General features: G+C 43.4%; 1 protein-coding gene across 2 annotated transcripts in view; it reads left to right on the forward strand.

Moving 5' to 3' along the window:
- RBM47 (RNA binding motif protein 47) overlaps positions 1-18,559 on the forward strand; it is a 145,869-nt gene that overhangs the window by 23,347 nt on the left and 103,963 nt on the right. The window contains exon 3 of one of the 2 annotated variants that reach the window (XM_040418945.1): positions 3,085-3,155. The exons of the other annotated variant lie outside the window; for it this stretch is intronic. The gene's annotated coding sequence lies outside the window, so the exon portion shown is untranslated. The remainder of the gene's footprint in view (positions 1-3,084; positions 3,156-18,559) is intronic. 2 annotated transcript variants of the gene reach the window in all.

Raw genomic sequence — 18,559 nt, forward strand, 5'->3', positions numbered from 1 at the left:
TTTCCTCACATCATCTGTCGTTCTTGGTGTTTTCCCCAACAATACACTTGTATGGGGGCTTTAAAACATAAAGACACATGAATATATGGTGCAGAGGTTGAACATGAAATTTCTTTTTGTTCACAGCGAGTAAAGAATTTAGGTCACTTTCACACTGGCGGTAGCCTTTCCCGGCAGGCTGTTCCAGCGGAACATGTCCTATTATTGCCCGCAAATCACGTTCCGTGGCTCCATTCAAGTCAATGGGTCCGCAAAAAAAAAAAAAAACTGAGCACATACGGAAATGCATGCGTATGTCTTCCGTATCCGTTCTGTTTTTGTGGAACCATCTATTGAAAATTTTATGCCCAGCCCAATTTTTTCTATGTAATTACTGTATACTTTATATGGCATACGGGAAAACGGAATGGAAAAATGGAACAGAAACGGAAACGGAACAACGGATCCGTGAAAAACAGACCGCAAAACACTTTGCTATTTTCACAATGGATCCTTGCTGGTTCCCATTATTGTCAACAGGGTCCGGCAGGCAAACAGTACTATCTGACTATTCCAGATCCATATGTGAAAATAGCCTAAGTGACACACCACCATTAGGGTCCATTCACACGTCCGTTATAACACTCCGTTTCCGTTCCGATTTAAATCGGAACGTTTTTTCGGATCCATTAATTTCAATTGCCTCTGCAAAAATGTGGACACCAATCATCGTGCTGTCCGAATCACGGAATCTGCTCCGTTTTCCTATTTTCGAGTATGCGGATCCTGAAAAAAAATTAAGCTTGTCCTACTTTCTGTCCGTTTTTTTTCGGGTCCGTTGTCCATTCAAGTCAATGGATCCGCATAAATGCGGATGACATGCACAAAACCATCCGAATGTCATCCGATTTTGCATGTCCGTTGACAGGAAAATGGATGGAAAAAAATAAAATAAAAACGGAATAACGGAAACACGGAACGGATTCGGAAGCACTTTAGTAAAAAAAAAACGGAAGGTTGTACTGAAAAACAGATCCGCAAAAAAAAGGAACGGTTATCTGGAATGGTAAAAATACTGACGTGTGAATGGACCCTTATTAGGGTGTCTGTCGTTTACTTTATGCTGCCCTCAGAAAGGGTATCCTAAGCTTGGTGAGATATTTCTTCTCTAAAACAACCTACTCTTTGAAATAAAATGTATTTCTTTCTTTCTGCTGATATAGTGACAACATATCATTTTAGTTCAAATTTCCATATGTCAAAACTAGGACCAATTTCATTCTATGTCAATTAACATCATTGTGTAGCATTGCTAGGACATGAGGCTGACTCAGAACTTGAGAATGCTCTGTGGCTCAGTCATTCAGCTCTATTCTTTAAGGCATATTGTCCCTTTAAATTGGTGAGGGACCAGTAATGGCCTCTGCAGGAGTGAAATGTTTGCTGTGGGAAAGCCCACTTGACGATTACCAGGTAGGATGAATATCTTTTTGTTTTGGTATTTCTTTAATAGCTAGGTTCTGAGTACACCTAGACCTTGCCAAGATCAGGGGCATCTTCTCAGTATCCTACTGCACACAATGTGAGCTTTGTGTTCTTAAGACAGGAGGTTTCAGTGACACAGAGAAGTCAATAGAGCACTAAGATCTCCTGTTTAACCCTTCCGTGACTAACCTGAAGCGCGCATGATTTCCGAGAAGCCGGTCAATGTCTTTCATTACTCATCTCATACCAGCCAACTGACCCCATTTAGAGTCAATCTAAGGAATGTGCTGTCAGAAGTTGTTCTTGAGTTATAAATACCTCAAAATAAAGTAATGTTTCAGCATTAGGATATTTCATTTAGACATGAGCTAAGAAGAAATAAAACATTGACCGGATTCATGGTTAGTAGCAACATTAATTATGACAAAAACTCCTTAGGTGTAAGTAGGTTTGCTATGGGTCCAGAACATTTCTTATCCCATAGAACAAGTAGAATATATCCACCCACCTACATAAAGGACCACAGGTGACTGCACACCATGTAGTCTGTTCTCTCTCATAACAGAACATCCCCTAATGAATCAACTTTGGAGGAAACAGAGAAAATGTAGACTAGTATCACACTAGCGCTAAAATCTTCCAGAAGCCTACAAGAGTTTATCACATCGGGCAAAGTCGGAAACTGCTGGAGCACTGCCAGGCTCCATTGACTATAATGGGACCCGCCAGGGATTCGGCCTGTTTCTGGCATTAATGCTATGATTTGGCCGGACAAAAAAAGACTGCAGTAAAATTTTAGCGCTAGTGTGAAAATAGTCTTCTAGCATATTGGGCCATCCTTCTAAGGACTCGGCATACTCCATGGGGCATAACTGGGGACAGAAGTACTGGAGTTTGATAATGATCACAGATAGGAGGTGATTGTCTGTTAGCCCCAGTCTGTTAGCCCCAGATTAACCTCCCAACAGTCACATTAGAATTAGAAAACCCCTCCTGAAAATGTCACTTTATTAATTGTAGATTTTGAATTTATGTCTGAAGTAAATATATTTGGCACACAACTGCCTGAAGTGTATTAGTGATGTAACAAATTTTAGCCTTAAAGGGGTTGTCCGATTTATATATATTTATTTATGTTGATCACCTCATTCTCACCGCAGCGCTCGCTCGTACATTCACTTCAATGGAACGGCTTCTTCCTATTCAACTGAATAGGAGGGAGCCGTTCCATTTACTTCAATGGGCTGTAATAAGCTGTAATTACACCTGCTCATTGTTGCAGTTGCAACAGCGAGGAGGTAAACAGTAAAGAGAAGGCAGCGCTCATATGAGAGCTGCATTCTCTTCATAAGGCTGATTGGCAGGGGTGTCCGGAGTCCCCCCCCCCCCCACACCGATCTGATATTGATGACCTATCCTGGGGATAGGTCAAGCGGACAACCCCTTTAAGGACCAGTAACAATTTTTTCCCTTTGTGGTGCAGTGGTCAAAACTATTACATTTCTTCAATTTTATTTTAGCTATATGAGACCTTGAATTTTGTGGATGAGCTGTAGTTTTTCTAACCATTTTGGGATACATACTGTATAGTGTATTCAATAACTTGTATTTTATTTTTAGGGGGATTTTGTGGGATTTATTTTTACGGCATTCTCTGGTGGTATAGAAAACACAATAACTTTATTCAGTGGGTGAGTACCATTATGATGATGTCAAATGTATGTTTTATTATGTTATATATAAATATATAAATAATTGTTTTTACAAAATAACCAGTTTTTATGCCGCTGGATTCCAAGACCCAGAATTTTCTGATGACATAACCATGTGAGGGCTAATATATTAGATTCCTCTGTAGTCATAATCGTTATCATGAGAGAAAAAGATTTTTCTCTCCCACACTGCCGACTGGCAGCTCCTGCACCTCCTCCTTCCTCCAGGCTGGCTGAGATTACAGCCAGCTAAAAGAGAGACTGCTTTAAGCCTTCATGTCTCTGACTCTTTAGAAGCTGTGGTCCTGGTCTTATTTGAAAGGTGGCAATTTAACCTTTAAATTAAGACCAGAATCACAGCATTAGCTCTTCTACACCAGGAGATTTAGCCTATAGAAATTGGGTCCGAAGTGAAAGCAGGTTTCAGCTACTTTCACTCCCAGCAGTGAGGGTGCCTGACCCTGTCAGTTTAATTGGGAGGCAGATTGTCATTCAGGAGGTGAGTAGGGTGGCCAGACGTTGGGTTTTAGGCCGGACAGTCCGGTTTTCTGGCTCCCTGTCCTCCGTCCGGCACAGGACCTGGACAGATGCAGGGATGTCCACCTTTTCAGTAGCTCACGCTTAGACAGCAGCACTGCGCTGTCTGAGCATGAGCTGCAGCAACTGACTGAGGCTTCTCTCACCCCCAGTCAGTCACTAGAGCTGCAGACATGGCTCCCTGTGGCTGACTGAGGGGGAGAGAAGCACCCCGGCTTCCCCCAGCTCACCTTCCCCTCAAAGTTCTTCCCTCTTCTTCCATTCGTTTTTTTTCCAGCCAATGGTGGGGACGTGGCTTCATGGAGCCGGGGGCATGGTTTATCTGTTGGGGGAGGGGGCGGTGAGATCTGGCTTTCTGGGGTGATGCCAGTAGCCACCCTAGAGTTAAGGGGCTAGGCCAGCCCCGTAGTGCCTTGAGCACCTCATTTGCATATAGCTAAAAGTAAGAATTTCCCTGCAACGGGATCACCAATTGCAGAGAGGAAATGCTCATTTTAGTCATTGTGATCAACCCTACCAGGGTAGTATGCCTGCTTTAGTAGGGTTGATTTTGGTGACAGATGCTCTTAAGGGTCCGGCTACACGGCGACACTGGTCGCATGACATTTGTTGCGGCCAGGATAGCAGAGTAGTGGTGATCTCATAGAAGTGAATTGGATCGCCAGTGTTGGATTTCTTGCGATTTGTGTGGCGATCACATTCATTTCTACGGGATCACCACCACTCTGCTATCCTGGCCGTGACACATGTCATGCCAGGACCAGTGTCGCCGTGTAGCCGGACCCTTAAACGTGCACTTAAAATGATATTCCAGAATTTGCAATTTACTGGAGGCTGAATAGCCAAGACTGATAGCCACCATGTTGCCTATGTTTAAATATGTCTAATGCACTTTTTTGTAATATGTATTGTGTATACTTAAGTGTTATGCATGTTTATTGCAGCTGATTTTACATGTTATGCTGATTTCACATATTATAATGTATCCTTAGGGTGTTTCTTTGCCACGTGTTCTCTCCTATAAAGAGGACATTTATAGCATATTAATAGGATATGCGATTAATGTCTGATAGGTGCGGGCCCAACTCTAAAGAACCCTGATGTAAATGAAGAGCATTCATAGCGTCTTCTCGATTTACTGCCAGAAGTAGCCAAGTGAGCAAGTTTGGTGCAGATTTTAGCAAAGCCCAGTCCAGTGACCAAGGTCTTGGGTTTTTATTAATAAAAACTGCAACCATGTATAGACAGTGCTTAGGGTTTCCATTCATTTCATTGGGGGCAACAGCCTGTGAACAAGATGCCATTTTTCATTAAAAGTTATAACATTTCAAAGGTGCCCCCTGAGGCACCAAGTACAAGAAATTGTGAACTACAACTATTACGCTTTTTCTTGCAATTCATCGTCATACACTTCTTTTACTCATGGTGGGCCGATGGGGGTAGTAGTTGTTTGTACTCACGGTTAGCAGAGCCTCCCTGGGCCGGCAGTGCAGTGGATGGGAAGACAGCACTAAATCCTCAAGGGCACTCTCTATTGCACGGAACGCCAGCCAGATGGAAGTTGAGGTGCCCTTGATGGTGTAGGTGTTTAAGGTGCTTTGGTGGCTGGGCCCCTGTGTTCGTGATGCCAGCACCGTAAGGTGCAAATGTTGAGAGTGGTAGTAATGAGGAGTCAGTTGTTGTAAAGCAATTCCAACATTTACTTGAATCCATAGTCTCAAGGCAGATGTTACAGTCCATCAATAAAGTGTGTTCATATGCATAAGTGATGACTCAGAAATAAGTTCAATTGTATTCCACTTATCAGGTTTAGGCAATTGTCAGTTGAGGAGTTCTCTTTAAGGTTGACACTTTACAGGCAAGACTTCTGTAATTATTCTAAGTCCAAACTATAGCACCCTGGTACTAAATATGCTGTTTTCTACTTATCTTGAGCTATCCAATAAGGGCGTTCTCCCTCGTGGCAGGCATCAGTCTTCTGCTACATTATTTGCAGGATGCTCTCCTAAAAAGGTTTAGGTTTTCCACTATATCCCGGAAGGCTTCTAAGGACAATTCTGCGCACTAATTATACATACGTGTCCCCCCACTTGGAAAGTTACTCTCAGGCACTCGCTAGGCTTGCTTCATATTTAGACATAGACTTACTGTCTGGTGCTTGGTTGCTGTTTTTGTCTTCTCCAGGCTTGATCAGGGCCCAGAGGAAATGAAAACAGCTACATGTTGATTTAGGCCTGTTTCTCTCCTCTATACATTTGATTTCCTCCTTTCACTACTCTCTCTCTCCTTCTACATTCTCCTCTGTCTCTCTCTCTCTCTCTCTCTCTCTCTCTCTCTCTGAGCTAGACACACCCAAGCTATATATATTATGTGGTGCCAGCACCACCTAGGGACAAATGGGTGAAATGACAATGCCAGACTGATAATGTGAAATACCATAAAATTCAAATAAATATATAAATAGGCAGATGTTTAACCCTTTCAGTACTTAGACACTTTTCACCTTATATCCCAGGCCGATTTTTGCAAATCTGACATGCGTCACTTTATGTGCTAATAACTTTGGAACGCATTTACTTTTCCAAGCCGTTCTGAGATTGTTTTCTCGTGACACATTGTCACATTCATGACAGTCATAAATTTAAATCAATATATTACACCTTTATTTATGAAAAAATCCCACATTTACCAAACATTTTGAAAAATTCACAATTTTCAAAATGCTAATTTCTCTACTTTTAGGACAGATATTAATACCTCATTAAATAGTTATCAATCAACATTCCCCATTTGTCTACTTTATGTTGCCATCATTTTGTAAATGTCATTTTATTTTTTTAGGACGTTAGAAAGCTTCAAATTTTAGAAGCAATTTTTTACATTTTCACCAAAATTTCCAAAACCATTTTCTTAAGCACCAATTCAGTTATAAAGTGATTTTGAGGGGCTTATGTAATGGAAACCCCCCATAGTTTACCCCATTTTAGAATCTACACCCCTCAAATTATTCAAAACTGATGTTACAAACGTTGTTAACCCTTGATGTGTTCCACAAGAATGAAATGAAAATGGAGGTTAAATTTCAAAATTTCACTTTTTTGGTCGATTTTTTTATGTTAATAAATTTTTTCTTGCAACACAGCAAGGGTTAACAGCAAAATAAACCTCAATATGCATTACACTGATTCTGCAGTTTACAGAAATACCCCATATGTGGCGGTAAACTGCTCTATGGGCATGTGCCAGTAGTCAGAAGGAAAGCAGCGCCATATGGATTTTGCTAGAATAGTTTTTAGGCAGACCCCAATTTTTACTAGCAGACCCCAATTTTTTCTTTCACAAAGGGTTAAAGGAGAAAATGCACCACAGTATGTGCTCCCCATTTTATCCCCATTCAGGAAACACCTCATATGTGCTTGTAGCATGTTGTATGGGGGCACACCAGGCAAATAGCTAAATATGGATTTTGCTGGCAGGACAGACATTGATTTTAGGTGACATGTCGCATTTAAATAATTCCTGAGGTCCCCAGAAATTAAAAACCCCAAGAAGTGACCCAATTTTGGAAAGAGCAATCCCGTATGAACATTTTAAGTGGTGAAAAGGATACTTTTCAGCAAACAGGTGTCTCACAGAAGGCAGAAACACTTGTTAAACTATTTCAAAGCACACATTTGTGAAAATGAAAAATTACTAGCAGACCCCAATTTTTCCCTTTCACAAGGGGTTAAAGGAGAAAATGCACCACAGTATGTGTTCCCCATTTTCTCCCCATTAAGGAAACACCCCATATGTGCTTGTAGCCTGCTGTATGGGCGTACAGCAGGGCTCTAGAGGCAAACTGCTAAATATGGATTTGGCAGGCTTGAATGAACAGACATGGATTTTAGGTGCCATGTCGCATGTTAAAAAATTCCTGAGGTCCCCAGAAATTGAAAACCCCAAGAAGTGACCCATTTGGAAAGAGCACCCCCGTACGAACATTTTAAGTGGTGAAAAGAGCACCTTTGACTAAACAGGTATTACAGAAATTAATATGTAGTGGTTTGTAAAAAGTGGATATGTAAGCTATGTGGACAAAATCAGATATAAGGTGGTAAAATTACAGGGTACATCAAGGATTTAAATTATTCCATGGATGAGTGATAGATTCTAAAACAATCCTTGATACATAGGCCAGGTTTTTCATTGCAGGTTTCACAATGGTGAATGGTGTCTTTCCTTATCCCCCTTTTGGAACACACCCTGCATCTTTTTTGGGTCCTTCCCGTTCTCGCTGTTTGGGGGACTTCACCAGGGAAATGTTGCCCTGGTACAACTCGGGCACGGTAACTTACAGAAGTACTGGGACCCTCCATTGCCTGGTTTGAAAAATTTAGGGCCTTTATCAACCCCTCTTGAAATTGTAGGAATGTTCTTGGATGACCTCTAGATCTAAATAGCACGAACGCATTGTACAGCGCCATCTGTACAATATGTACGGCTAGCTTTTTGTACCACACTTTTGTTTTTCGTGTGGCATTGTAGCGCTTCAGAACTTGATCTGAAAGATCAACCCCCCCATGTGTTTATTGTAGTCCAGGATGCAGTATGGCTTGGGGGTAGTGGTTGTGGTTACTGTGAATGGTGGTCAGTAAAAGGACATCCCTCTTGTCCTTGTACTTAACCGCCAACGTGTTCTGATTGAGGAGAGCACGGCTTTCTCCTTTTCTTAGTAGTTGCCCTACCAGGGATCTAGGGAGGCCTCTCTGATTTTTGCGTACTGTGCCGCATGCCACAGTACCTCTGGAATCTAGGGACTGGAACAGTGGTAGACTGGTGTAGTAATTATCCACCACGTAGAGATGGTAACCCTTATCCAGCAGTGGGTGCAGTAAGTCCCACACTATCTTCCCACTAACTCCTAGGACGGGGGGGCATTCTGGGGGTTCAATCCAGGTGTCCCTCCCTTTGTAACAGCGGAACTTGTCATTGTACCCAGAGCTACTCTGACAGACTTTATACATTTTTATGCCATACCTAGGATTCGTCTATGCAGACATTTTGTTCTGGGGTGTACACTTCTGAGAACTTTTCGTTGAAGTGCTCAAGGATGGGCTTAATTTTGAACAGACGGTCAAATGTGGGATCATTCTGGGGTGGGCACTGTAAATTATCGTTGAAAAAATTATTTCAGTATTGCTTGGAATCGATTATGAGCCATGATATTACTGTAAATTGGAGTGTGGTACAAGACATCCGCACTCCAATACTGATTAATCGTATTTTTTTTTACTAAGCCCATATGCAGAAAGAGCCCGCAAAAGGTCATCATCTCTGCTGCATTTACTGGGGTCCAACCTTGGGGTCTAGCGTATGGTGTGGTAGGGTTTCTGAAATAAATTGCCGGGCGTATAAATTTGTTTGGGAGATTTTAAAAAATTTAATTTCTGTGAAGCCCGAACCATCTATCTGAATTCCTGAGCTGCCCACAAACTCAGGAATTTAGGGCTAATAATCCTCAGGGGGTGGGGTCCATATGGGGTCACTCTGGGGGGCTGCCTCAGCTGCTACCCTGGGGCGCCTTCTAGAGGGTCCCTCATCACTGGATGATGATGATGATGATGAGGGGGTAGAGAAGTAGAGGAAAGTGGCATCCTTTTCTCCCTCACTGGCATACTCAGTATCGGAGGCAAGCATGGCGTATGCCTCTTCAGCTGAGTATACTCGCTGGGATGGATGGGCCATTTTTATTTTATTGGGCTGTAACGTGTGAAATATGTAAAACTTTATTTAGTGTGGGGTGTGTATGAGGTGCTTTTACACGTGAAAGGACTTGTAATAAATTGTAAATTAAATTTAGGAGAAAAAAGGGAGAAGGAGAAAAGGAGAAAAAAAATTAGCAAAAAATAAAAGTTTCTTCTGCACACAAAAAAGAGGTGAAAAATGAGCAGACGCAATCAGTAATGGACACTACTGATCAGTGCTCAGTGGTTTCAAAATGCACGCACGCAGATGGTGCGTTCGTGCAAAATGCTTAACTGACACTAAACTAACAGTAACTGAAATTTATATATATATATATATATATATATATATACTGTATATATATATATATATATATATATATATATAACTACCTACCACTAACTGCAGGTCTTTTTTCACAGAAAAAAATGTTAAAAAAACAAATGTTGAAATGTAAATGAGCACACTAGTTATCGGTGCTCTGCAGCACGCACGCACACAGATTGTGCGTGCAAAAACTGTAGTATAAAAATTTACTACAGTGGTTAAAAAGTGAACATTGGCTAAAAATGTAACTTATATCTATATATAGAGAAATATAAAGCTCTATATATATTTGTGGTCGCGGCCACGGTCAGTAAGGTGACAGGAAGGGGCCCTAACAGTGGCTGGTGTGTTCCTGGAGCCACGGGACGTGGGCCTGCCTAAAAGAGGGCCAACCCTAGGAAGAGTAGAGAAAAAGGGTGGGAAAAAAGGGGGGGGGAAGTACGTGTAGCCGAGCGCGGTGTAATGAACTGGCCGAGGGGGTTTAAGAAGGGAGACCTGGCCCCTCCCACAATTACAGGCTGCATGCAGCCTTAACTATTTATATAAACCCCTAACTACACTTTATTCTTTTTTAACCCCCCAAAAAAATTGCAAAAAAAACTGATGTGGAAAAAAAAGCGCAAAAAATAATCACCTGGTGCTGATCAGGCAGGTATGTACTGAACAGCACTTGGCGGTCACAGCTCACACGCAGAAAAAGTTGTGCAGAGCTGGAAAATTGTAAAAAAAAGAATTAAAAAAACAAGAAAAGCGCACGGACCAAATGGCGTCCGTAAAAAATGGATGGGCGGGATGGAGGGCGGAGCAGGAAGGGACAGGGACGGAGGGTGGTTTAGGAATCTGGAATTGCTGCAAATGGAAAAAAAAAATCCAGATGTTCTTCTTATTTTCTTCTTCTTTCAGCAGGTAGAATTGCAGGAAAAGCGCAGTGGTGTGGAACCACAAATCCCAGCAGGCCAGATACAGCACAGAGGGGCACAGGTCCACTGCATGCAGGGAGGATCTGCCCTTTCCTGTGCAGCTGTAGCGCTGCCATTGGCTGGAGCGTTGTTCCAGCCAATAGCAGCGCTGGCAGGGGACGCCAAACACTGGTGTCCCCTGCCTGACCCAGGGGGGACAGGTGCTGACAAGTTCAGCACCAGTCACCCCTGTACAAACCCTGTTCCACCCCCCTGCAGCTTCCTGGATCATCTGGAGCTGCGATTGGCCAGTCTGCAGAAATTGGCCAATCGCAGCGATCGATGTTGCAGTGGGGGGGGGGGCGGAAAAACCTCCATCTGCCCCTTGGAAAGATGGCTGCCTGCTGTCCTGAGCAGCCATCATCACCCGGTCACCGAGCGATTTCGCTCAGGGAACGGGTGAACACAGCGCCGTAGCTCTACGACGCTAGTATTTTGAACCCGGTTCCCAGCGCCGTTCAGGTACAGGGTAAAGTGTCCCATTTACACACATATGTGGGACGCTGCACATGAAACTGCTTTTCCCAAGCAATCAGATTCCAGGATAGATTCCCTTTAAAGAATGTGAGGCTTGATGTCACACTTTGGTATCAGATCACACCCATCCCTCAGAGCTCTCACTGCCTTTTATACAGAATGTATGAAATATAGGTGTTTCCCTGCATTGTCCCCTTTGTCGAGATGAAATGTATATTTTAATGCCCTGTGAGAAAGTAAACAAATAAAGGATTTTTTTTTTGGTTCTCTATCACTTTACAGTCCCTACCACCTTCAAAATAAGAACCTAAGGGTTTGAGCACTTGTGCACAAAAAGTTAATCTAATGCTATTTTTTGTTAAGGTATTATGGATCACAATAGATGATAATCAATATTTGTCTTGCAACCCCCCCTTCCCCTTTTCGATTAATCCCTCCCAATCCTCTGACAATGTAAGGCATCATACACTGGGCAGCTGTACTATGAAGTCATAGGCACTCAGTTTGCTACACGATCTTTTTACACGATCCAATGATTTAGGCAATTATCAGGAATGAACCCCAATAATTGCCTGATTGATAGCAAAGATGAAGCTGCATTAACATGAGGATGGGAGAACACCAAAAAGGGAAGAGGCTGGCACAAGTGAATGAATAAATATAAACTTTATTGAGGTCTCAACACGAGACAATATATGATAAAATATTTTATCATATATTGTCTTGTGTTGAGACCTCAATAAAGTTTATATTTATTCATTCACTTGTGCCAGCCTCTTCCCTTTTTGGTGTTCTACTTTGCGTGCAGGTTCGGCACAGGGACTCACCTTTGTGAGTCATTTATTGGTGTTGATTAACATGAGGATGTGTCCCTGCCTTGCCTGACATTGCCCAATCAGTGTGCAGGGACACACGCCCAATTGGTAACACCTATCTGGACCTTCAGAGTAAACTGCTGGTAATTCTATCATAACTTTTACCAGGAATAATAAAAAAAAATGGTACAACGCAGAGTCATAAAAATAGATGCTTCAGAATTTTTATTACATAAGGGATGAAAGTATAATGTCAGGAGAGGTGACAGGTCCACTTTAAATAGTGATCATAATCAGAAAGCAATCTATAGTTGCATCCTAAGGGGGTGTCCTGGGTCAGCTCTTCATACATGATAATAGATGGAGAAACTTACCTCATGTTTTAGCTATAGTGGCACTACCACATTGTCTGTGCTAGGGATTTATGGCAGCAGCAGGACCCCTGGTACAGAAAGTGAAATCTCTTGGGAAGAGATTGACAAAGAGAGTTAAATGAAATGATTTTTAATCTTTTGATCCTTGTCACACCACCATAGTGCTATGCGGTAATACACTAAGGAATTTCCAGAAAGTAATGTTTAGGGACTTAACTTTTTCGCTGCCTGGGTGGTCTGCAGCTGAAGTTTTCATTATAGTCATACATATCTAATCAATTAAACAGGTTGTACGAGTTACACACAGGTATACAGCGGGACCGTCATTGGAGGCAGCGGTCACATGCCATATACCTGCCTCGTATACAGGAGGACTGGAGCTGAGGTGCAGAGCGGAGGAGTGGAGGATGTTTTTTATTCTAAATTTAAAAGGATTGTCCTGGATTTTACTATAGATGGTCTGTCCTCTGAATAGGTCATCAATATCTGATCAGCGAGGGTCTGACACTCTGCACCCCCACCCATCAGCTGTTTTGCAGTAGCACCAGTGCCGGAGGTCCAGTGTGCAGTGTATGGAGCTGGTTACTGCACCACTGCTCTCAGTGAACTGAAACAGACGATCAGTGGAGGCTTGGGTGTTGGATAATGATTTCCTGAGAATAGTCCATTCTGGACAACCTCTTTAAGCCATTTAGTGGTATTGGACAGATTTTCAGATAACTTAGACAACCCCTTTAAGCAGTCTTGCTTAACTGGATCAGTCGGAGGGCAGCCATAGATAGGCCAATATCCTACTCACATAACAATCGGTAGGATGTCTCCCTATCCTCAGACTCAATGAAATGGTAAACTACATCCTACTATTATGCAAAGAGATGGCAGACATAGTACTATCTATAGCAGGGATGGCCAACCTGAGGCTCTCCTGCTGTTGCAAAACTACAACTCCCAGCATGCCCAAACTGCCTACAGCTATCATCTTACAGCATGGCATGGTGGGAGTTGTAGTTTTACAACAGCTGGAGACCCGCAGGTTGGTCATCCCTGATCTATAGTAACAGAATAATAATGCTTTTCTTTCTGCCCCCTCTTATTAATAATGCCATCTACACAGTAATGGACCTCTTTGTGCCCCTACAGTAATAATGTTCCCTCTTTGTGCCCCACACAGTATTTTTGCCCCCTACTCTGAAATAATGTGTCCTTTGTTCCCCCATTCAATTATATCTCCTTGTGTCCCCATTCAGTAATAATGCCCCCTTTGTGACACTTCTCAGTAATAATGCCCCCTTTGTGCCCTGCCCAATAATAATGCCCCCTTTTTGCCCCTGCGCAGCAATAATGCCTCTTTTTATGCCCCATACCCAGTAACTCCTCTTTTTGTGCACCACTTGTCCCTATGTTCTAACAATTAGTGGCATGAATTTGCAATACCAGAGAAGAGACCTCTCTGCCTCTCCCAGGCCTGCTAGTGTTCTCTTACTGTCTTCCATCTTTCCGTGTGTCTTCGTGCCACCATGTATGCTCCGGAGGTGGTCCTGCACTGTGTAGTTCATGGACTGGTTGTTGAACTGTGCATTGTCCATGGCCATCTTCTGATATATCACATAGATAATGGTCATCTCAAGGTTACTTCTTGTAATTGGCTTTTCTCCAGCTTGTTATTTCAGTGCCCCCCAGCAATGTGACTCTTGGCACACTTCTATGCTTCTGTTAGAAAGCAAACTAACCTTCATCCATCTTGATTATCTGAACTTGATTTTACAAAATGACAACGTTAGTACCTTGAATTTTAGGAAGCATGGATAGGCTTATATTAATGCACTTCTTTCCTGCTCTGGGTACAGTATGACAGTATTTTCTCTGTATAATGAATATGAATGAGGTTTTATATGTAAGAATTAGAAGTAATCGCTCACACAGATGATGGTATTTTTGTATTTGTATGTGGTACTTAAGATAAAAGAAAATACTAAAGACCTCTTTAAAGGGGTTGTCCACCTTCGGGGGACTCTCAGCCAAACCTCCCCACTGGGACACATGGGGGACACGTCACTGCTGCAGCCAGACATTTGGCTGCAGCAGCCGCGTGACCCTGTCAAACATAAGTTTACCAGTGGGGACCGGAGGACAGCAGTGAAGGCAGAAAACTGAAGGAGCCAGAACATAGTGGCGGGGAGCAGGTAAGCATACTTTCCTCCTAGGGTCTAGCGACTAGGGGGGTCTGGCTGAGAAGCCCCCGAAGGTGGACAACCACTTTAAAGTACATCTGGTTGTACCAAACAACAAGGTTTTCTCTACCTAATAGTGTACAAAAGTTTAAAAATTTGGTGCCAACTCCAGTTGTATATGGACTCTGGAGGAACAGAGTCATGCAAGACCCTCTACCAACCATCTACCTTATTCTGGACTTCAAGGATGAGCATAGGACATGTTTACCTACATTAACTTAGCCCCCAAACCCAGCTGGACTGGCATCTGCTCGGTCAGTCCTGGTTCTGTTGTCTGCTCTGTCTTAAAGCCTATAAATGTTTTTATCTTATACAGTACTCCTTTGAGGCCTGCAGTCTATGGATATATGGTGAAATCTTTTCATGAAAATAGTTTTCATGGTCCATGTAATGTCAGCCAGTTAAAGCCAGCTTAATGTCAGCGTACATGGCTTTGGCTGGCCTAGAGTTCAAGGAAAACCAGACTGACAACTATAGACTAGAAGTTTCCTCATGTTGTCACATGGCAGCACTCTCACAGCATGAGTTCAAGTTCCATGACTTAGGCCGAATGCACAGACGTTTTTTTCACTGTTTGTGAATGTAGACTAAGGCCGAATGCACACGGCCGTGGAACACGTGCGCTTCATGCCGCCGCTGCACTACAGTAATACACTGGTATGATCTATACGAGTGTATTACTGTAGTGCAGCGGCGGCATGATGCGCACGGCGTCATAGCAACCAATGACGCCGTGCGCTCCTGCTCTCAGCAGAATGCCAGGCTGGGATACCACGGACCGCTCACGGCCGTGTGCATTCGGCCTTAGTCTACATTCACAAAACAGTGAAAAAAACGTCCGTTAAAAATGGATAAACACACATCTGTCGTGTGAATATAGCCTGACTGTGTAAAGTCCCATTGAGCAGGAAGGAGAGGTATATGCTATACTAAGGGTCCACATGACACGTCTACAAATACAAAAATGTGAACTTATTGACTTCTTACATGCATACGTGTAGTTTATTATATTGATTTTATGGACGGAACTCGTGAATTTCATAGCTCACGATTCCGTGTGGATTGTAAGGCTACTTTCACATCTGCGGTTTCCTTTCCGGTATTGGGATCCATTATAGGTTCTCAAAACTGGAGGAAAACGCTTCAGTTTTGTCCACATTCATTGTCAATGGGGACAAAACTGAACTGAAAGGAACGGAATGCACCAGAATGCATTCCATTCCGTATACCGGAGAGAAAACCGCTCCAAGCACCGTTTTTTTGTATGTCTAAGAGAAACAGAGCAAGACGGATCCTGCATAAAACACAATGTAAGTCAATGGTGACGGATCAGTTTTCTCTGACACAAAAGAAAACGGATCCAGCACCCATTGACTTACAATGGTTTTAGTGCCGGATCCATCTTGGTCATTTAAGAGATGATAAAACCGAATCCGTTCATAACGGATGCAGCCGGTTGTATTATCCTAATGGAAGCGTTTTTACTGATCCATGACGGATCCAGCAAAAATGCAGATGTGAAAGTAGCCTAGAGAGGCATAATGGGTACTCTGTGATGAGCTATTTGAGATCAATGGGGCCCATATACTATTCTTGCATGCAGACCCCCTGTTTTTGTCAAACCCTTCATCCATGCAATTTCTCCACATTGAATTAGGGGTGGTGGACCATTTCACTTTTTGCCTTAAAAAGCTAGAAGTGGATGATTCATTGAAATAAAATGGCATCAGTTGCATGTACCCTTGGCTCTTTTTTCCTATTTGATGTTTTACCATGGTTGTCTGAGCGTGCTGGAAATTGTAGTTTCATAACATCTGGAGAGCCACATATTGGAGACCACTTTTGCATTAAAGAGGACCTGTCACCGCTCCTGACATGCCTGTTTAATAGCTTCATGCATTCCCCATGTAATAACAGGAGAACATGGAGAAGTTATTCTTATAGCTCTATGTTGTACCATTCCTTTATTATTTCTACTAGAAGTTATGAATGAATTGCTAGCAGTCTACAGTAAGGGTACAGAGGGGTGGTAACCAGTTGGGGGTGTGTCCCTGCACAGTCTCACTCTATCCAATCAGTGCTGCCATCAGACTGTGCAGGGACACCCCCCCAACTGGTTACCTCCCCTCTGTACCCTTACTGCAGACTGCTAGCAATTCATTCATAACTTCTAGTAGAAATAATAAAGGATTGGTACAACATAGAGCCATAAGAATAGATGTTACAGAATTGTTATTACATAGGGAATGCATGAAGCTATTAAAACAGGCATGTCAGGAGCGGTGACAGGTCCTCTTTAAGCATTTTATTTAAAGGGTTTTTCCAGTCCATATTTATTGAAGGCCCATGCTCAGGATAGGTCATCAATTTCTGATTGTCAGGGGACCGACATCTTGCACCCCTGTAATCAGCCATTCTGCAGTAACTCCAGCGCTCAAAGTCAACACTGGAACTACAGATCTGTCCATTGTGTGTAGCGGACAGAGCTGGTAACTGTCCATTGTGTGTAGCGGACAGAGCTGGTAACTGTGCATTGTGTGTAGCGGACAGAGCTGGTAACTGTGCATTGTGTGTAGCGGACAGAGCTGGTAACTGTCCATTGTGTGTAGCGGACAGAGCTGGTAACTGTCCATTGTGTGTAGCGGACAGAGCTGGTAACTGTCCATTGTGTGTAGCGGACAGAGCTGGTAACTGTGCATTGTGTGTAGCGGACAGAGCTGGTAACTGTGCATTGTGTGTAGCGGACAGAGCTGGTAACTGTCCATTGTGTGTAGCGGACAGAGCTGGTAACTGTCCATTGTGTGTAGCGGACAGAGCTGGTAACTGTCCATTGTGTGTAGCGGACAGAGCTGGTAACTGTCCATTGTGTGTAGCGGACAGAGCTGGTAACTGTCCATTGTGTGTAGCGGACAGAGCTGGTAACTGTCCATTGTGTGTAGCGGACAGAGCTGGTAACTGTGCATTGTGTGTAGCGGACAGAGCTGGTAACTGTGCATTGTGTGTAGCGGACAGAGCTGGTAACTGTCCATTGTGTGTAGCGGACAGAGCTGGTAACTGTCCATTGTGTGTAGCGGACAGAGCTGGTAACTGTGCATTGTGTGTAGCGGACAGAGCTGGTAACTGTCCATTGTGTGTAGCGGACAGAGCTGGTAACTGTGCATTGTGTGTACCGGACAGAGCTGGTAACTGTCCATTGTGTGTAGCGGACAGAGCTGGTAACTGTCCATTGTGTGTAGCGGACAGAGCTGGTAACTGTGCATTGTGTGTAGCGGACAGAGCTGGTAACTGTGCATTGTGTGTAGCGGACAGAGCTGGTAACTGTCCATTGTGTGTACCGGACAGAGCTGGTAACTGTCCATTGTGTGTAGCGGACAGAGCTGGTAACTGTCCATTGTGTGTAGCGGACAGAGCTGGTAACTGTGCATTGTGTGTAGCGGACAGAGCTGGTAACTGTGCATTGTGTGTAGCGGACAGAGCTGGTAACTGTGCATTGTGTGTAGCGGACAGAGCTGGTAACTGTCCATTGTGTGTAGCGGACAGAGCTGGTAACTGTGCATTGTGTGTAGCGGACAGAGCTGGTAACTGTGCATTGTGTGTAGCGGACAGAGCTGGTAACTGTGCATTGTGTGTAGCGGACAGAGCTGGTAACTGTCCATTGTGTGTAGCGGACAGAGCTGGTAACTGTCCATTGTGTGTAGGGGACAGAGCTGGTAACTGTCCATTGTGTGTAGCGGACAGAGCTGGTAACTGTCCATTGTGTGTAGCGGACAGAGCTGGTAACTGTCCATTGTGTGTAGCGGACAGAGCTGGTAACTGTCCATTGTGTGTAGCGGACAGAGCTGGTAACTGTCCATTGTGTGTAGCGGACAGAGCTGGTAACTACAGTTTTACTCCTGTTTACTTTAGTGGTAGCAGCGCTGCAATAACCAGCTTTTT

Source organism: Bufo bufo, chromosome 2 (genome assembly GCF_905171765.1).
Source record: "Bufo bufo chromosome 2, aBufBuf1.1, whole genome shotgun sequence".
Lineage (NCBI taxonomy): Eukaryota > Metazoa > Chordata > Amphibia > Anura > Bufonidae > Bufo > Bufo bufo.